This window comes from Vombatus ursinus, unplaced genomic scaffold (assembly GCF_900497805.2).
Source record: "Vombatus ursinus unplaced genomic scaffold, bare-nosed wombat genome assembly UNPS02014793.1, whole genome shotgun sequence".
NCBI lineage: Eukaryota > Metazoa > Chordata > Mammalia > Diprotodontia > Vombatidae > Vombatus > Vombatus ursinus.
Genome location: NW_020954571.1, coordinates 19,084,320 through 19,106,276, shown reverse-complemented (window position 1 = coordinate 19,106,276; position 21,957 = coordinate 19,084,320).

The window sequence follows — 21,957 nt, the reverse complement described above, 5'->3', positions numbered from 1 at the left end:
TGTTAAGGCAATTGGGGTTAAGTGACTGCCAAGGGTCACACAGCTAGTAAGTGTCAAGTGTTTGGTCTGAGGCCAGATTTGAACTCAGGTCCTCCTGACTCCAGGGTCAGTGTTCTATACACTGTGCCACCTAGCTGCCTCTCAATGAATATTTGTTAAAGGCCTGTTATGTGACAGGCACTGTGCTAAGTGCTGGGGATATTAAAAAAAAGGCAAAAGACAACCCTTGCCCTCAAGGAGCTTACAATCGAATGGGGGAGACAAGATGCAAACAAATATATACCAATCCATCTATGTGCAGAGTAAATCAGAAATAATTAACAGAAGGAAGGCACTAGAATTAAGAAGGATTGGGAAGGCTTCCCATAGGAAGTGGAATTTTAGGAAGAGCATGAGGTAGTGAAAAGATCATTGAACTTGAAGACATGGGAAATTAGTCCAAATTCTGGCTCTATCATTTACTTACCTGTGTGATCTTGGGCAAATCACTTAACCTCATGAGGTTTTAGTTTCTTCAGACATAAAATAAAGGATCAAAGATTGCCTGGATAGAGGCAGAGTGATACCTTGGAAAGAGGACCAGATTTGGAGTTGAAGGACCTGGATTCAAGTCCTGGCCATTTACTACCTATATGACCTTGGATAAGTTATTTCACCTCTGAGGGTCTCAGTTTCCTCATCTGTAAAATGGACATATTTAACTTTTGTCCCTTTTAGATCTAAAATATAAGGCCCTACTAGGACTCTGAGGGTCTTTTCCACTTCAAGATCTATAATTATATGATTATAACCCAGAGAGGTTATGACTTACCCAAGACACAAGTACTAAGTAAGTAAGTGTCAGAGTTGGAATTTAAATCTAGATTTTCTGCATCTAGACCCTGTGGTCTCAATGCAGTGGTATAGTTGAAGGAATACACTGAGTCTGGAGTCGGAAGGTCTGGGTTTGAATCCCAGCTGACACATCACCTGTGTTACCTTGGACAAGTAACTTAACCTGCCTAAACAATGGCCTCTGAAATCCCTTTCAGCTCTAAGCCTGAGCCTCTGAGACATTATCAGCCATCAGTAACCTAACTGGATGCTCTTATCAAATGGTTAGCTGTCACCTTGGCAAGGACACAGAAGAGCTCTCAAGGGATGGAAGTCACGAAGTCAGTCAGGCGACAAAGAATTCATTAAGTACTTACTATGTGCCAGGCACTGTGCTAAGTGTAGGAGATGCAAAGAAAGGCAAAAAACACAATCCCTGGCTACATGCAACACGTAAACAATTATGTGCATATAAGACATATGCAGTGTAAGTGGGAGGTAATTTCAGAAAGAAGGCACTAGGAAAGGGTTGGGGCTGGGTGGGTAGGAAAGACCTCCTGTAAAGGTAGGGGATTATAGCTGTGTCTTGAAGGAAATCAGAGAAGGTAAGAAGTTGAAGTGAGGAGGTGGGACCTTCCGGGCCTGGGGAATAGCCAGAGCCGAGGCACAGTTAGGAGATGGAGTGCTGTGTTCTAGGAACCACAAGGAGACCAATGTGGGGGACAAATAGACAATGTAGGGGTTTGGTGCATGAAATGCTGCATTAACCAAGAAGGGCAGGCCTGGGTGGGTATAGTAGAGGCACCCTAGGTAATGGGCAACTAGGGACTGAAATGAGATCACTGAACTCTGAGAGAATGGGTAATCTGTGCCAAAAGACAAATTTAGCCCATTTATAGAACCTTGGAAAAGAGAGCAGAGCCAAAAACATAAATCAAAATATCTTATTTTGACTGTCCCAAGAAGGCCAGAATAACTGACTTCCATATCATGCTTGACACACAGTAGACGTATGTTCCTCACAAAAAACAATAAAGCTGAACTTATAATCCTTCTACAGATGTAGAAAATTGACCAACATCACATAGCTATTACACATAGAAGTAATAAATATTATTCTGTGGTTACTAACAAAGAAGGCAAAGTTGTTCTAGGGCAATGGATGGCCTTGGAGAGGAGTGATTGCATCAAGTCCATACCCGTTGACCTGTCATTCAAGGTCCTCCTCAATCTGGCTCTATTGTTGTTTTCTACCATAGTTTTCTCACTAGCTTGCCAGGATCCCCTCACTGCTCTCAACTGCTGAGCTCATTGCCATGTCTGTGTCCTTGCTCATAACCTTTGGCTTGCCTGGGATGCCCTTTGCTTTCTGCTGATCTCAGCCCAAGTCAGATCATACATTCTCTATGCAAAGGTATGCTGGAAATATTTAACAACTGGCTATCTGGGGGAAAAGTTTTTATACATGGCATGCTTTTAAATTTAATTTGCATCATTAACATGTGCACCATTACTTCCTTAAGTCTAGACAATCAACAAAACAATAAATCAAGTCCTGATTTGGGACATTTGGTGTCGGCTGATTTCTGAAGTGTCAATGTTCACACTGAAAATTTAACAATCAGATCTCCAATTTGAGCTGGCTCCAACACACCCTTGCCTCCACATAGCCATCCTTTTCTAATGCAGTCTGTACTGTGTTCTCCCTTTGGATCTTAGATTTAGAGCTGAAAGGTATCTTAGAGGACATTCAACCTACTCCCTCCTCCAACCCCTCATTTTATAGAGGAGGAAATAAGACTTTATCTTTTCTAACCAACAAAGTCATTGTGGTACAGTATAAAGGAGCATGGGCTCTGGAATCAAAGGGCCTGGGTTCAAATCCTGACTCCCTTCTTATTATCTGTGTGTCTCACTTCTCCACCTACGAAATGAAGGTAGTAGATTGTATGATCTGTGAGGTGCTTTCTGGCTCTGTTTATAGTACATTATCTATCCTCCCCTGATCTGTGTCTATATACACACACACGTGTATATACATATATAGACACACACAGACACACACACATATAATATATATTATATATATATATATATATATATATATATATATATATATATTAGGAATAGGATCTCTGAATTCATTCTCAAAGAATTCCTGGATGAAGGAACACTCTTTATCAAGGCAGGTCAGCCCCTTCTTTGCCACCAAGAGTTTTAAGGAGTTGCGTGGGCCACAGAAGTTAAGTGATTCACCCAAGGTCACACAGCTAGTATTTTTCAGAGGTAGAATTTGAAATCAAGTCTTTATGTCTACAAAGGATGAATCTACAAACACTTTACTATTTGGCCCAAATCTATTCTGCCCCAAAGTAAAAATCCTTATAATGAAAAATCTATTTCCATTCATTTTGGTGGGACAAATCATGGAACATTCTTGGTCTCCCTTCTCCCCCCCCCCCAAAGTAATTCTTTTTCATCCAAATAACAAATACCTAAATAACTAACTGATAAGTTAAATAGCACTTAGAGACAGTTAAAAAAAAAAAAAAGATGTGTATATGAAGGTGGTAAGAAGCTGCTAGCTTCAGCCAGTCTGCTGCTAGGGATGGAGAACAGAAAGGTAAGGGTGTCAAAGAGGGCAGCTGAGAGGAATTGATCCACTCCTGAAGCATCTTCAACTGCAATCAATTCAGTAGTTTTGTTGGCTTTGGAAGAAGACTTAAGTGTTTTGGAGGTGGCAGCCATGGTGTCAGAGTCTCCTGGAGCAGCTAGTTCTGTGCTCCTCATTAAGTAAAGAGACATTCCTGGGTTCTTTCACATCTGCCATAGCTGCCCTTTCTTTCCAGCTCCTTCACATTGCTATCTTCGGCTCTTCCATATTCTGCATTCCTTTTGGTTTCTGTGTTGGCTTTGCTGTATAAATTTGTCCTGTAGTGACAAAAAGATATGGTGAAAAAATGGGTACACATTATTATTACCCTTTGAAGTGAAAATCCATTGTGTCAGCACAGTGAGGGAAGGGAGTAATTAATGACAACTCTTATTTCTAGAGTGCTTGGACGTTTGCATGGTGCTCTCTCTCAGAAGCTCTAGGGGCTAGCTAATACAAATATTATGTCCCCATTTTACAGGTTGGCAAACAAAAAGCTCAGAAAAGTGAAATAAGTTGGCTAAGATCACAGTTAGTAGGAAACTTTTGACCGCCCATGCCCTAAAACATTCAACAAAGGATTGGCTTTTGCTACTTATTTGAGTTTGGGCATAGACTCCTCCCTAGGTCCCCAACCCAGGCACAGGCCAGGCAAAGTCCTCTGTGACCCTACCATTGTGTGGAAAAGGCCAAGCCTTAGCACGTGGCATAATTGGTTAATATTTTCATGCCTTAATTAGAAGTGCAAATGGGAATATTGGCAGCTAAGGGACTCATTTTAAATTTTAGCCACAGTCCCATTAATAGGAATGTCTAATTAAAACATCCGTTAAAAGTCCATAACATTAACTTAATGGAGAGATCCAAGAGGAGTTCAATTAGGCCTTTATTTCTGTTAAATTAATATTACCAACTTTCTAACAAATTTCTCAAACAATGATTGTTATTCATAAAAGGATTTCTGAAAATTAGGATTGGAATCTAATTTAGATAGCTTTGGTGACCAAGACTGCAGCTGAAGGGATTCTAAATAAAAGTGGTCTATCACCTTCCTTAAAGAAGAAATTAAACTCCTAAAATTCTCTTCCCTCCCTCCATTTCTCAACCACTTTAACAATATAAGAATCCCTTTTCCTTTTCCATGAAGTGTGATGCAAAGCATTGATCTGTGAGTCAACTGACTTGGGCTCTAGTCCCATATCCACCTTTGGATCTTTGTGTGACCTTAAGCAAATCACCTCCCTCCACCCCCCACTCTTCACCCTTGGCCCTCTGTTTTTCCATCTGCAAAACAGGGATAATAAACTCTGCCCCTTCAGTGGTGATATTCAGTCAATGAACAAGCATTTATTAAGCCTACTACTGTGCTAGGACTGGGGACGCAAAAGCAGGCAGCCCCTGTCTTCCGGAAGCTTGTATACTACCGGAGACAATGCAAGTGAAGGCAGAATCTTGAAGAACTCAATGTATTACACAATGACTAAAATGATGTAAAGGAAAATAACTCTGAAAGGCAGCAGATCTCAAATTAATTGACAGGATCAATTTTGACTAAGGAGAACAAAATGATGAAACACAGTTCCCTCCTCCTGATAGAGAAGTGGGGGACTATGGGTGTGGAATGGTGCATATGTTGTCAGGCCTGGGTTTCAAATGGTCCATTTGGTTTGCTTGTTTATTTTTGTTACAAGGGAAGATTCAGTAAGTGGAGGTTGCTGTATGTGGGGATTCTCTTTTAGGAAATGATTCTGATGTTAGAAAACAAAAGGCATTACTAAAACTTACTTAAAAGTTAAAAGATAAGAGACACATGTGAGGGGGAGTCATTTATTCTTTTACATTTTAAGCGTTTCTCTGAAACAAAGCACAGAAGCAGTAGCCTGAGCTAAACTTTTTTTTTCCTTTTTCCTCTGAGTTGGGGGAAGGTGAAGGGAGAGGAGATTCAAGCAGACGGAGTCATTATTTTACATGGCGTGTTTCCTGACAAACATTAACACTGGGGGGTCCTGACTGAACCTCCAGGCCTCCCCACAGTGTTTGCCTATGATATTTGAGCAATTGCCTGGCACTGGCCGCTACGGGGCGGTGGGGGGGGGGGGGAAGAAAAGCAGCAGCTGCCTGGGTCCAGGCTGCACTTGTCTTTGGAAATAAACATGCTAAGAAAGGACAGTGAGCCCCTTTCCTTACTGCTCCCCTTACCCCTCCTCCTAACACTCACAGACCAGAAGTTTTTGGCAGTGGGCCTGGGCCCTGTGCTTCTTCTGAAATTCAGAGACTCAAATGCATGGAAAACTACCCATTCCCCTGCATCTTTCCCACCTTCCTCCTGCTCTCTACCCTTTCCATCCCAGCACAATCACTAGTGAAGAAGTCTGCGGGAGCAGCAATTAATGAGGCTTGGCAGGCTCTTGGTACAGAGGCAGACCCGTGCTCACCCGGAGTTTTTCATTGCGGAGAGCAAAGCTAATCAGAGAGGCCTTGTTCTGGAGGCCCTGACATTCAGGCCTCATTGCCTTCCCTCCTAAGTGGTTCTCTTAGGGCTCAGACTGGTGTAGGCACACAGAGCTACATTTGGTTTCTGGCTTGGCCCCTCTGGACCTCGGGAGCCCTCTCTACCACCTTCTTCCAGTCCTTGGGACAGGCTTCTTAGCTCTTTACTTGGATGCATCCTGAATTGGAAACTCAGACCACTCTCCTCCCCTTCCCTTCCTTTCCTAGCCAGGATTCTAAGGATCATGCCTTTCCATACACCTGGCTTCTGGCAACCCTGCTCTCAACTCAAGTAGAGCTTAGCTCTAACTGGGAGAGGTGAAAGCTGGTCTGAAGGGATGTCTTAAGAAACTGGCTAAAAGGAGAGGCATTATTGGCCTCAGTGCATCCCAGTAGGAAGCAGTGGTGGACTCAAAGGGGTGAGACTGAATATCTGGTCCAAGTAGTCCTGTAAAATACTGACCCACTTCAATTATGCATGGCTATTGATCTTAAGGTCCAGCACAAACAACTCTTAAGGAGGTTATTGTAAGTCCCTCTCTCTCTCTCTCTCTCTCTCTCTCTCTCTCTCTCTCTCTCTCTTGCTTGGCAGGTATATCTCTCTAAAAGCCAAGGAAATGCTCAGGAAATGATTGCCTCATTTGGCCCAATAAAAACGATCATAACTCATCCAGATCTTCAGCCTGCACTTATCAGCAGTGATACCTTGCATCCCCACTGAGGGGAAAGGGAGGGAGGTCAGAAGATGCTTTGGGTTAGAAGACACTGCAGTCCAAATATAATCATAATTTCTCTCGTGCAGTGCTAGTACCAGTGTCTGACATGCATAATAAGACCAGGATAATAGCTAAGTGTCCTTGTGGGTAGGAGGGGCAGGGAGTTGAGAAGCTTTTCCTACAGTCTGAAAAGAACATGAGGATGGGTCTCAACTCCAGTCAATGGGATCAAGCTCACAGGACTGAGATGTGTCAGTGAAGTAATAAATTAAACACATGACAAAGAATTAAGAGCAAATCAGTCCATGACACTTAGATTCCTGAGATGCTGCTGTAGCAGTTACAGTTTTTTTTCTCCAAACACTTTGAAACTGCTTTCAGTCACTTGCTGATCTAAAAGAGATAGAAGGAGCCGAAAGCAGAAGCTCTCTTGTAACTGAAGCCCTGATTCACATCCCCTTGGCTTCATGTGCTGTAGACAATCACCTTCAAACTCTTGGGTCTGCAGGACAGCACTCTAGGTCCCTGCTCTTGCTGCTGCCACATGAGTACTTGAAGATTTTCAATGGCTTTAAGAAAACAGACTTTTTCTTACCTCCCAGATTCCTCCTTGGAGTATCTGTCCACATTCATTTGCTTGAATTTAAAAATAATATAATCATCCATTCAAATCCTCCATCAGAGCCTTATAATGACATAAAGGTAATTTGGGTTCTTAGAAACTAAGCCCTTTTATACAGGCCCATTTATAAATTGTGTGCCTATTATCCAAGCACCTTAGAATTTAGATTAGAGAGGCATCAGGGTTCAGTGAAACAAGCACTGACTGGCATCAGAGATCCCTGGTTCAGATCCTGACTCTGAGGCTTACTAGTAATCTGTGCCAACTGGGATAGGCCACTTAACCTCCCTCATCTATGCACTAAGGATATTTAGCCAGATAGTCTGTGATGTCCCTTTCATCTCTAGACCTGTGACCCTAATGCAAGAAGGAATCTTCTAACAGGTTCTTAACCTCTTTTGTGTAATAGACCCCTTTGGAAGTCTGGTGAAGCCTGTATACCCCTTCTCAGAATAATTATTTAAAATAAATAAAATAAAACCCATAGGATTACAAATAAAACTAATTATATTGAAATATAGTTATCAAAACACTTTTTAAAAAACAAGTTCACGTACCTTATATCATCAAATTCAGTTCCATTATTAATCTTTTATTTTTCTATCACCGTAATTTCTAAATATTGCCGTTACCCTCTCAGTGAGCTACCCCTTGTAACAAAGAATTAAAAAGAAAACAAATAAGTCCATCAAAACTAACACATTAAGCAAGTCTGACAGTATTTGTAATATTTCATATTCCTAATCCCTCACCTCTGCAAAGGAGAGGAAGTACATTTCCTTAATTCTTCTCTGACGCCAGGCCTGGTCATTATAATTATATGGCACTCAATTTCAATTTTTTCAGTGCCCTTCATTTTACAGATGAAAAACTGAGGCCTAGATTTCAGTGACTTAAATAATATCACACAAGTAATAACTAGGAAGCATACAGTATACTAGACAGAAGGCTAGAGCTGAAGTCAGAAAGACCTAGGTTCAAATATTGCCTGTGACATTTGCTAGGTGTGTGATTATAGGAAATAATATAACCTCTCTGAGCCTTAGTTTTCTCATCTGTAAATTGGAGGTAATGGTATGTGTGTCACCTCCCTCAGGGGGTTGTTGCAATGCTCAAATTAAATAATGCATTGAAAGGAATTTGAAAACTTAAAATAAAGTATGAGTATTATTATTAAATAGCAGAGACAGGATTTGAATCCAGTTCTCCTAGATTTCAAATACAGTCTACTTGCCACTATTCTATACCAGAGCTCCTATTTAGCACTATAACTATATGAAGTGAGGCTCATCAGCAGAACATGGAACATAAGTGGATAATTTTCTTTTAAAAGCACAACAATGCCTCCTCTAGACTTTGACAAAGTTGAAGGTCATAAGGGGTAAAGAAGAAATAATGTACTGTAATGGTGAATCCATTTCAGTTATAAATGAAGCGATCTATACTTTGTGGGGATATCAGGCTTTAAATAGTTAAACTGAATATGAAAGGACCAGCAGAGACAGCAAACTTATCCCCAAGACATCAATGGGTTCAGTATTTTTCCTCCAGCCCCTCATTTGAATAGGCAAAAAGAAATTTGATAAATGCACTAGACTGTCACCATAAGTTAGTGTGAGATTCCTCTCTGATGGAACCCAGATCTGCCTCCAGAAGAACTGTCAAATAGGAGAGTCTATAATGCTCTAATCCCCCGTCTAGTAGGTGACAAACTTCAAGGCTGAGACTCTGATATTAGCTTCTGCCAATCTTAAGGGTAAGTGTCTCTTTCTGAAAAAGTATAGCAGCATTCTAGCTGAATAGGTACAATAGTACCCAGCCAAGCCCTAGGCTAGAGGTGATAGAGACTACAGTTGCCTATAGGAAAGCCCAGTGAGAGTAGCAGATAGACTCATCTAGGTCAGATGATGTACAATGTGAGGAACCAGGTCAGTAGCCAAGTAACCCACCTGGCCCAAACTGTGCAGCAAATACCTTATGTCTGCAAGGAGCAAGCCCTGCTGAGCCCACACTTCCAGCTGAGACACTATGCCCAGTGAGGAGGCTGACTACTCTAGCAATGGAGTGACAATCATTAACAGCACACATGAGGACTCTGGAAAGAGAAAGTATGTGGAAGCCCTGCAGTTCCAGAGTTGTGAACTACCTTGGCCACATATGCTTTCTATATGTGTGCCTTATTGATATTGTACTTGAAGTCAGTGCCCAATCTCTGGCCTATATGTACTCTGTGTGTATTTGTTGGATTGAGTGCTCCCTGATCACTATGTAGTTTTGAAGAAGGGAATTCTTTGTAATTCATGACATTTGTAATAGTTCTTGCTCTGCCATTTGAGTAAATGTTTTTTCTAAGAGTTAAGTGAGTCTATTGACTAATTGTTAATGGAAAGCACACCAGTGGGGGTTCATGAGCTGCTGTGTTAGGAGTAGTCACCCATAGACTTTCCCCTAGAATTGCAGATAGCAGCTACCCTCTGTAGGACCCCAAAACCCAAGTGTTGGGAGAGTAATCCCAGGAAGGGTGTCACAATAGTAACTCTTGAAACTATCAACTAAATCACAGGCTTGATCATAGCATTTCCTCCTGAAGAATCTTCAATGGCTTCGTATTACCTTTAGGATAAAAGACAAACTCCTCAGCTTGGCCATGACCCCAACCTACCTTTTCAGACTTACTTCAGATTACTTCTCTTCACACACTTTATGTTCCACTTAGCATCTACTGCCTCTGCCCCTCTGTAACCCTCCCAGAGAACCATCCCTTATAACAAAGAATTTTTGAAAAAAGAAAAAGAAGAAAACATTCAGCAAAACCAATCAATACAATGAAAGAATCTGCCATCTTGTCTGATTTTCCCCTCCCCTGGGCTTCCTCTTTCTACAAAGGAGTGGAGGTTGGAAGGAGGTGTCTGTCCCCATCTCTTCTTTGGAGCCAGGGCTATTGCTTGTTATTTTATTCCTTTTTTATTGTTTTGTTCCTGTCATTCTTTCTATTTACATCGTTGTGATCAGTGTTCACATTGTTTTCTTGGCTCTGCACACTTCTCTGTATCATTTCATATGAGTCTTTCCATTCATCTCCGTATTCATCAAATTCGTCGTTTCTTACAGCAAAGGTTATATACCATTATGTATCACAAGTTGTTTAGCCATTCCCCAATTGATTGGCATCTACTTTGTTTCCAGGTCTTTGCTACCACAAAGAGTGCTAATACCTTACATTTTTATAGGGCTTTACACTTTTCAAAGTGCTTTCACATCTATTCTCTCATTTCATCCTCACCACAATCCTTTGAGGTAGGTATTTTAGGACTTATGTCCATTTTCCAGATGAGTAAGGTGAGGCATAGAGAACACAAGACATTTAAAGGTTATCTCTCCTACCCACTTGTAACCTCCATTGATCGAAAATGAATACTTGGTATATAAAAACACCTCAGGCCCATGATACTTAAAGATGAAATGTATTTCCTCAACCAACACAACAGCCTCTCATTTTACAGCCAAAGGTTTTACAGGAATAACAAGTGGCAATAAAGGAAACTCACTGTGTGGAAAGCCCTGATCTGCTTGGGCTTTGTCCTTGGAGAAAAGAGGCTTAGAGGAGTGGCTGAGGAAGGAGGGTGGGGATTCAAGGCATTTAGTCAATGGAGCTGAATTACAAGGAGTTACGAAATGTTTCCATTCTGCTGAAAAAGCTACAGTTGGAAGCCTTTTAGCTGAATAAAAGCTGTTTCAATCAATACCTGATAAGGAAGAAAGAGCATTGAACATAAATTTCCTGCTGTTGAATTATACAGATTCTCAGTGCACCCTGAAGCCTCTTTTGAAACATAGGCCCAAGTTGCTGAATACCAATGAAATACCTTCTTCCTGTCTGAGCATCCATTCTATGTTTCTGGAAGGACGGTACAAAAGGCTTCCATTAACCAAGGTCACTCATAATCCTCGTCACTTCTAGATGGCCAGGCGCTAGGAGAGACACAGGCCTCAGATCTGCTCAGCACAAGCTTGCTGAGGTTGCCAAGCCTTGCCCACAGGGATAATGGACTAGGATACACCCTTTTCAGAGGAAAGATGCACACCTCCCAGAAATCAGGTTTGGCCACCCAAGGCTGGGCATTCATCTTACCGTGAATTCCATGGCAACACCTCCTTCAATCCCTTGTAAGCTAATACTACTAATAATAATTATTAATACCAATAACAATATTCACAAACATTTATAGAGTGTTTTAAGCTTTGAAAAATACTGTTGATGTCCTCCTTCCCAAACTATGTTGTATTTAACTTTGTTTATATTTGTATTTATTTGCTTTATATTTATGGTATATTTATTTATTATATGCACTTGTGTCCCCCATTAAAATGTAAGCTTCTTTTGAGTAGATATCATTTTATTCTTTGTACTTCTATCCCCAGCACCTAGCCCAGTGCTTGGCCCATAGCTAGTGCTTAATAAGGACTTGTTGTATGAGACTGAGTTATAGTATCTTATTTGATCCTTACAACTCTAGGAGGTTGGTGCTACTATTATTCTCACTTTATGGATAAGGAAATGGAGACGGAGAAAAGTTAGGTGACTTGCTCAGGGTCACACAGACAGTGTGTATCTGAGGTAGGATCTGAACTCAGATCTTCCCAACTCTAATATTCTATCCACTATACCTGCTGGCTGTCTTTTTACAACATTTTATTCATTGCCCAGCATTTCAAGATGCCTTGGTGGCAGAAATAGTTCTCAAATCCAAACCTTCTGTCTTCTAGTTTGTTTTATCCTACTCAGCCAACAAGTACTTGTTAAGTATCCTTTGTGGACTAGGTATTAGTGATACAAAACCCCAAATAACATAGTCCCCGCTCACAAGTAGCTTGCATTCTATCAAGGAAGACAATGTGTATCCATATAAAAATGTTCAGAATAAGTACAAAATAAATATGAGGTAGTTTAGGGACCACACTAACAATTAGTGGTATAAGGAAAAGGCTTCATATAGATGCTGGTTCCTGAATTTAGTCTTGAAGGAAGTAAGAGAGCCCATGAACTGGAACTGAGTGGGGATGCCATCTAGGAATGGGGGATGGCGAGTGCAATGGAATGGAATGGGAAATGGAATGCTGGAAGTGAGCAATAAGCAGAGGCCCAGGCTGACTGGCCCTACTTTCATGATGTCTCCCCAAGAAAACATTAAATAGCTTATTTGTGGAAACGGGGTTCATGATGGGGGCCCCATTTAAAAATAGACAGAGCCTCTAGTCCATCCCTTTATGTAGCTGACTTTTTATTATAACAAACACTGAGCTAGGAGTTAGTCTTCTGTTAGAACCAATGATGATGCTAATTCTTTAAAAAAATATATTATTCTTTATATTCCACTAGCTTTTTATACTTACCAAAATGCTTTCATCTTAGTTGTTTGCCTTATACCTCTCTGGGATAAGGCAGGAACTATTCTCCCCATATAACAGATGAGGAAACTGAAGCTACAGAGATAATAAAACCCATGACTCAGTGGCAGTGCTAGGACTAGAAACCTGTGGTCTTGACTCTTACCTAATCAAATATACTTTGCACTCACTCTTCATTTTATCCTACCATCAAGCAGCTCTGTGAGGTTAAATAAAAGACCCTAGGATACCCTAATTATATTACCCCTTGGATCAAAAGAGGAAAATTTCCAACATGATGGATCATAGGATCCAGGTTGTTGGAGGTACAAGCTTATGGGAAGGGTCAAGAGACAGAGAGAGAGAGAGAAAGAGAGAGAGATTAAGAGCTTGAGAGTTTGTATTTTCAATAATAAATAAACCTGGAAACCTGGAGCTTAATATTGAGGGGCTCAACCCCCCATGGTCAGCATGGGGTGTACTGGTAGCCATCTTCCTCCATCAGCTGACCTCTTTGGTTACCATAAAAAGGATCATTTGAACTGGGCCCCCGTGGGACAGGTTCAAAGGCCATGGAGGGGAGGAGAGGGGAATGAATATTTTGTGATGATCTTTTTTTTCATGTGAATAAAGAGGTTCTTGGAAGCCATATCAAGTAACCAAACCTGAATTTCATGACTACATATTAATTTTCTTTCCACTCGAATCATGCAATATTGTTGTGGAACAAAAGAGGTCTCTGAGTATCATTATGACAGACCTAGAATTAAAGAGAAACCAAGCTGTGCTCTCTTCATCCTTAGATTAGCTATTTTGGATTGGACTCATCTTTTGTGTAAAGTTTTACACACACACAAACACACACACACGTACACACTCGCACATAATATAGAGTCAATAAGTCAAATGGCACTGTATTAACTTTCTCCTTCAAAACTTTCCATGGAGATGACATTATTGCTGTCAGCTTAATTAAGATGACTTAGCCTTCACCAAATGTCCCAAGATCGAGAGCAGACAATTCTCATCTTGCTATAAGCAGTCCAGCTAACCCAGACACCTGGCCTTGCTAACACTGTGAAGTATGACTTGGCAGTCACCTATTCCCTCTTTCTGACCCCTTACCAGCTTCAGTACACCTTCTATCCATGCTGTTGTGGAAAAGGCTATGGAATGGGAGGCAGGAGCCGTGAATTCGAATCCTACTTTTAACACTTTGCCTCAGTCTCTTTCTATGTAAACTGAAAGAGGTAACTTCTAAGGTACTCTAATTTTAAATGGCAATTTAATATTGGGTTGTCTGGTACTGTTGGACCAGAGGAGGGGAGATTTTTGAGGGGTAAGTCCATGATGGCTATAGGAGAAGGAGAACTTTAGGTCATATTACATAGTGGCCATGATATCTATTGGGTTGTAAGTTCAACCCTATAAGCTTCATCAGAACTCCCAATGTTCTCCTTTTAATCCTGTTCTGACGACTATTCCCTCAAACACTAGGTGGGCCAGAGATGATCTTTCTTTCCTTACAATGGTGAGATTACACCTGCTCTTCTTTAACTGGCAAGTCTTCAAATGGGAGGGAGCTCCCAGGGGGAAGATTAAATTGAGGTGTTCCTCACTATTCCCCAACTCCATCCTTTGGGAAAATGAAAGATGTATATAATGCTAATCCCACCTGCTGGGAGTTTGCTGAGCCTAATACCTAACCTTTCATCCAGGACTACCCCTTCTCCAAACTATTTATCCAGTGAAGCCTATCTTGGTCATCCTCCCACTTTTCCCAGTTTCTTTCCCTTTCTACGCTGGCTTACAGCCTCTCAGGACCCCAATACCTTTCATTGCTCTTCAGATGCCCAAGGCCCCTCACTAAAGAGTCTATTTTACCTCATATTCTAACATAGCTCCCTCCTGCCATAAGTAGAATTCTTGTTTTCTCTGGATAGTTGGAGTTCACTTAACCATTAAGATTAACATACTAGATTCAATTAGGATCATAAAACAGTAATAATAACAATAATAGCCAACATTTATACTGCATTTTAAGGTTTGTAAGGTGCTTTATAGATATTATCTCATTTGATTTTGACAACAACCCTGAGAGGTAAGTACTATTATTGTGCTAATTTTACAGATCGATAAACTGAGGAAAACAGAGGTTAAGTTACTTGCTCAAGGACACACAGCTAGTAACCATCTGAGGTTGGATTTGAACTCAGGCCCTCCTGACTCCAAGTCCAGGGCTTTGTACACAAAGACACGTAGCTTCCAATAAAAATATTAGACATGGAAGAAATTCTGGGACATAAACTGTTGGAGCTGCATGGGGCCTTTCAATGCAAAATGAGAGCTCTGGAAGGGACCTTAGAACATAGAATGTTACAACAGAGCGCATAAAATACCCAATCAAGAGGAGACTTGAGCTAGAAGGGACCCAAGAGCCCATAAGGACCAACCCCCTCATTTTTCAGAAAAGGTCACTGCTACCCAAGGCAGAAACCAACTGACTCATGATCACACATATAGTTTGTGAGAAAACCAGAACTACAATCCAGATATTCTAACTCCACGAATCACAGAATCTCAGGGGTGGATAAACTCTCAGAGGTCAGAGTCCAACCTGTACCTGACTAAGAAGTCCCTCTTTGACATCCCCAGCAAGTGGTCATTTAACCTTTTCTTGGAGACTTTATGTGGCAGGGAACTCACTGCCTATCCGGGCAGCCCATTGTACTTTTGTATACCTCTCATCATTAGGAAGTTTTTCCTTATGTTTGATGTTCGTCTGTGTCAATTGTGTCTGATTCTTTGTGATCCCATTTGGGTTTTCTTGGCAAAGATACTGGAGTAATTTGCCATTTCCTTCTCTGGCTCATTTTACAGATGAGGAAATTGAGGCAAACAGGGTTAAGTGACTTGCCCAGGGTCACACAGCTAGTAAGTGTCTGAGACTGGATTTGAACTCAGGTCTTCCTGACTTCAGGCCCAGAGCTCTATCCACTGCACCACCTAGCTGCTTTTCCTTATGTATCAAGCCTCAATATGCATCTCTGTAGCTTTTATCCATTGCTTCTATTTCTGTCCTCTGCAGGCCAAGCTGAATAAACTTAAAATCCCCTTTTCCACATTATAGCTCTTCAAATACTTGAAGACAGTTATCATGTCACTGCTCAGTGTTCTTCTCCCTAGGCAAAACATCTCCCCTTCCTTTAACCAGGCCTTGAATGGTCTGGTCTCAAGGAACTCCATCATCCTGGTCACCTTCCTCTGTTTTAGCTTCCCAGTGTTTGTCTGTAAATGTGGCATCTAGATCTCAGTATAACACTCTGCATTTTTTTTTCTGAGCAAGGCTGACTATCACTCCCTGTGCACTGGATACTATGTGCCTATCTCTTAATGGACCTTAGTATCACATTTACTCCATTTGTTTATTTATTTTTTTGCTCATCTTGCTTCACTGTTGATATGAACTTACATTCCATGAATCCAGTACTCTTTCCATTAAATCACAGCTGTCCTTCACTAATTTAGACTAAACAGTGAATGATCAATCCTGTTATTCATCCAGTCTAAGCTATTCTCTTATTAAAGAAAGTCAAAAGAACAAATTTCTATTAGAATTTTGGTAAATATTTTGGGCAAGTTATGTAGATGTTTTGAGCTCAGGGCCCCTCCAACTCACTTCAAATAGCCAACTCTTACAATGGTGGCCTGTTCCACTTTGGTTTATCAGTGGGAGCCAGGAGCTTATGACCCAGTTACTCCCATGTAATGGGAAGAGGGATAATTAAGGTATTTCTTGCATCATTGAAGACATGAAATCTCTTGTCCCAATAGCTTGGTAATTAATTAACTTAACATCTTGGCATGGCTGGGTGGTGTGTCATGTGTGACCCTGATTATCTTTCCATACAATTGGTCTGCAGGGCCCTGAAAGATTTCAAGGTGTTTCCTTATTCAGTTTGTGAGACTCTAGAGGCTCTAGGGAGTCAGAAGGCTGGATCTGATCTGGGCGATCAAGAGTTTGATCAAGGATGAGCCAGGATGCAGCCAGTGATGGGCTGTTTCCCTGAGCAGCTCATGCCGGTGAGACTTAATGAGAAAATATTTATCCATCCTCCTGTAACTCTGTAGGGAACTTCAAGGCTTAGGGGTATGGAGGCAGTGGTTTCTTCCTTTGAATCAAAAAGCCTGAAAATCCTTCAGCTTGTGTTTACTCAGGGAGTAATCCTCAGATTCTGCCATTTCACCACTGAATCCCTTTGACTGAGCCAAGAAAGTATATGAATTGGTCTGAGCAGACACGTAGGGCCCTAGTTTTCAAAAAGAGATTAAGAGTGTGGACAGATGTCTGTTGAACTGTTCGCACCTCTGGTCTCACCTCAGTCTATCTTGCAAAGACTACTAGAATAATTCCTCTTAATCATGATTCTCATTGTTACCCTTGTAATATTAATAGCTAGTATTTATAGAGTGCTTTAAGGTTTACAAAACATTTGATCCTTGTAACAGCTCATTTTTCAGATGAAAAACAGGCTTAGAGGGGTTAAATGACTTGCCTATGGTCACAGAGCTAGTAAGTGTCTGAGGCTAGATTTGAACCCAGGATTTTCTGACTTCATGTCCAACACGTGCCATCTAACTGTTTCTAAACCTTCCATTGCTTTACTAAACAAAGATAAGCTCCTTAGCAGGACATTCACAGTCCTTCATAATTTAGATCCAAACTACTTTTCCAGCCTTCTCTCTCATTGTTTTTCTAAACTGTGGTCAAATTGAATTTTAGAATATAGATCAGAGATGATGTAAAGCCGCAAGGGTCTTTAGACATGGTCTAGTCTAATCCCTTCCTCCTACAGATAAGAAAACTGCGGCCTGGAGGGGTTATGTGACTGGTTCTATGTCACATGGGTAGTCCAAATCCAAGTGCTGTTACCCTACACTTCTTCACCTTCACATCTTTAGACTAGAGTCCAGGGGTGGGGAACCTGTGGCCAAATGTGACCCCAGGGCCAAATGTGGCCTTCTAAGTCCTCAAGTGTGGCCTTTGGATTCAAAGGGACACACTTGAGGACCTAGAGGGCCACATGTAGCCTCGAGGCTGCAGGTTCCCCACCCCTGGACTAGACTCTAGTCTCTCTAGCTGGAATGCCCTTTACTCCCAACTCCCCACCTCCAAACCAAATCAGCCTTTACTTATCCAGTCCCTATCTGGCCTTCAAAGCCCAGATTGAAAGCTACCTCTCCTCTGAAGCTTCTGGTGCTTGCTCCCCACCTAGAAGTGATCTATTAGTCCTCTGAAGTAATGTTAGGAACACTTTGGTTTCCCCTTATTGTCTCTTCACCTTGTGCTGTTATTAGTTATCAGTGTATGTGTATTTTCTCCCCTGATTACATGGAAGCTACTTGAGGACAGGGACCATATCTCATTCCTCATTGTATCTCCCAAAGGGCCTAGCAATAATAACTCACAAGCACAGTCCCTGGCATCTAATAGGCACTTAATAAATGTTTTCTATAGTACTTTATGTTCTCTAAAAGTTTTGTTTTTTTCCGCAACAACAACAACCCTGTGAGACAGGGAGTACAAGTGTGATTATTCCTGTTTGACAGATGGACAAACTGACCAGTTGGAGTCAGAGGCAAGATTCAAATCCAGGCCTTCTAACTCTGGGGGTCACACCTATTGCACTATACTGTGCTGCTTTTACATGATAGGTGCTAAATGAATGTTTGATGTTAATTGTTTCTCTTCTCCCTCGAGTGTGTGTGTGTGTGTGTGTATGTGTGTGTGTGTGTGTTTGTGTGTATGCATGCGCACATGTGCATTGTATTATACTAACTTTCCTGCCCCGGACAATTTTTAGTGAATAGTTCAAATTCATTCCTGTTATTGAAAGTTTTTGAGCTCATTAAAGTTGAGGAGAGAGAGAGACAGAGAGAGACAGAGACAGAGAGAGACGGAGAGAGAGAGAGAGACAGACAGACAGAGAGAGAGACAGAGAAAGAGACAGAGAGAGAGAGATTGAGGGTAGAGAAGTGAGTGGAAAGCTACTCTTTGTGTTAGCAAGCCTTGGATTCCAGTCCTGCCTTTGATACATGCCACACACTATTTGGATGATTCTGATCCACCTCTTAACCTCTCACCTACCCAGGCAGCCCTTGAACACTATACATTGCAGAATAGGTGTTGATGCTGTTTGTCTTTAGCTCTTGAAGGGACCATAACATTGAGAAAGTGATGCCATGACTTGTAGGTGAATTAGATTTAAGTGAGGGAGGGCTGGGCAATGTCACTTGGTAGGGGGAAGGAAGGAGGGGAGAGAAGAAGAAGGAAACTAGTATTTATTAAGCAATTACTACATGCGTGTTTGTACAGACATGGATTGTAATGCTAAGGTTATCATAGTAGGCCGGAGATAGATGAAGAATGCTTAACACTATCACCTCCTAATCATATCTCCTTCTATGCTAAGCAGTTTACAATTATTATTTCATTTGATCCTCACAAAAACCCTCAGAAGTAGGTGCCCTTATGATTCCCCTTTTACAGTCAAGGAAATTGAGGCAGAGAGAGGTCTTTCCCAGCATCATACAGCTAAAGCTAGTGTCTGAGACTTGATTTGAATTCAGGTCTTCCTGACCCCATGCCTAGTTTTCTATCTACTTTGCCACCTCACTGTCTAGTAGAGGGAGTTTCCTGTAGCCATAAAAATCACAAGTTCAATAAAAAAAAGAGTTTAAAACTATTTGAATTTTTCATAAGTGTTGTGAATTTATCTCCCATCTCTCTAACCTCCCTGCCATGATGGGAACCTCAGAATAAAGCCAGAACATGGGTCATTGATCATCAGAACATGATGGTCATTGTTTACATTTCTGCAACACCAACTGGAAAATGGAGGAGGGGTGGGAGACATTTGACCAATAACTGGGGGCTATTCCTTCAAGGTATCTGCCCCTTTCAGCAGCACTGATAACTTCTTCCCCTCTCCCCACCTCCCATCTCCTTTGTCTCCTCAAAGGAGTCTTTGCTGGTGCTTGTCAAGTCGAGCGTTTCTGACATTTGCTGATGGGGGCCAGAGATTTTCTCTGAAACCTCCCACGATCCAGCGGCTTAAGGCTGCCCCTCTGACTCTAGCATCCGGTCTGGAAGCTCCTTGCTGGGGCATGGAGTGCACTCAGTGGCCTCAAATTCACTCAGATCCTCACCTTTCTCTCTCTTTCTCAAAGTCCCATTTTCTTATCAGGATGGAGTTCCGGGGCATTTGGAGTGTAATGCAAGCCGATTTCTCCCAAGCTTAGACCTTAAGCATGTTGTTATTAGTTGTTAGGGCTGGGTTCCCGAAGATAACCCTGAAAGCACCGTACACCAGTCAGGGGCAAATAGGAAAATCCCCAACAGAAGTCTGTTGTAAAATGATGAATAAGCCTTCTAAATCACCATAAGGCCTTAGCCACAATGGAATTGTGTTTGTCAGACATGGATTGTAACCCTAAGGTTATCATAGAAGGCCAGGAGATAGATGAAGAGTGCTTAACATTATCACCTCCTAATCATATCTCCTACAGGCTACAAACCTCTGCAGGGAGCCTGGCTGCTTACTGATGGCCTGGCTGGGTTTCTGTAGATTTAGTCTGAGCAGAGGACTCTATAGAAAACATTTCACTACTGTTCTCCCTCTCTTGCCAGAGAGCCTGATGAACTGACACATACCTATGGTATATAATATATATGTAGGAAGATATATTCTATCTCTATATAATGTGTGTACTTAAAAAAAAAAGCCTTGCAAATCATATTGTTCAGGCTAGGGTTTTAAATAATAAAACACGATAGATTGCTACTTTATTAGTCTCTCCCAAAAGCTTATAAAAATTATCTTTTTGCCTCTGGGAAGACATTTTCTCAGAATTTATGGCAACTTGGAGAGTCTTGAAATATCAGATTCAGAAATGAAGGAGATTTTCATGGGTTTTATTGCTGGAGACAGACCATGGGCTCTCCTTACCTTGTAAATTAAAATCACTAACATTATCTCCTTTATGAAATAAGACACTTGGCTCTCCTTTCTTGAGCCTTTTTAAAAAATTAATATATATCCACTATAGCAAAAAAAAAAAAAAGAGTCATAAACTCAAGTAGCTCTAACTATACATGTGTACATGGGAAGGTATGTCAAGCTGGGAAACATGAAAACACTAATTAAGGCATTTCAGGGACATAGTTCTGACTTTGTATTAAAAATTCCATTAATAGGTTACTTTCCCTGTTCCGATTAGCCAGCAGATGGACTGTGGACTCCTTTATTCCCTAATGCTTAGTAGCCAGCATTTACCAGTGTCCTCCTCTTCCCCTTTCCCTCTTTAAGCAAATGATGTCTTATTGGGCATGGGGAAACATAGCCCTGTTCTCAGGAAGCCTGGAATCTAGATGACTCCAACTACTGGTATCCATGTAGCAAATGAATGGACCTCAACAAAATTGTGAAATCAGGGAAATTTTTCTTTGTCATCCTCAGATCTCCCTTCTTCCCTTGGAAGGAGCTCCTGTCCCTACCCCTATTCCCCCAAGCCATTTCCCTATCCCCTTGCTGTCAGTGACTCCTTCTAAGATGTTAGCTAGTGATAGTATTCTAAAGTGGCCCTTCTCTTGCTAATGGAGGGAATGATCTCCCTCTGTTTTTATGATAAAGCGAGATAGTTTTTACTTCAGTGTGGTAAAGTGGAAAGAGCATTGATTTTGGAGTCAGAGGACCTACCTTCAAATCCCACATCCAATACTTACTATCTGTGTGACCTTGGGTGAATAATCACTTGACCTTCCCAGACCTCAATTTCCTTAACTGCAAAATGAAGATATTGGGCTGGATAGATGGTCTCTGAGCTCTAGATCTTATGAGCCTAAGATTCTGGGGTAAAATAGCAATGACTAGGGATGGGGAAGATAGAAAGATATGTATTCATGAAAGTTATATGCCAGTGTGCTTTGTTTGCAAAGAAAAGAGAATTTCCTGATTGGTAGAGGGGTTCTTCAGAAGTGCGTATATGTGATCCCATTATGTTGGCTGTTCTAAGCTCTAGAATAGTTAAAATATATGTGTATATGTATATGTATATGTATATGTATATGTATATGTATATGTATATGCATGTACATATATATGTGCATACACATATATGTATGCACACACACATATATGTACATATACATATACATATACATACATATGTATGTATGTGTGTGTGTGTGTGTGTGTGTGTGTGTGTGTGTGATG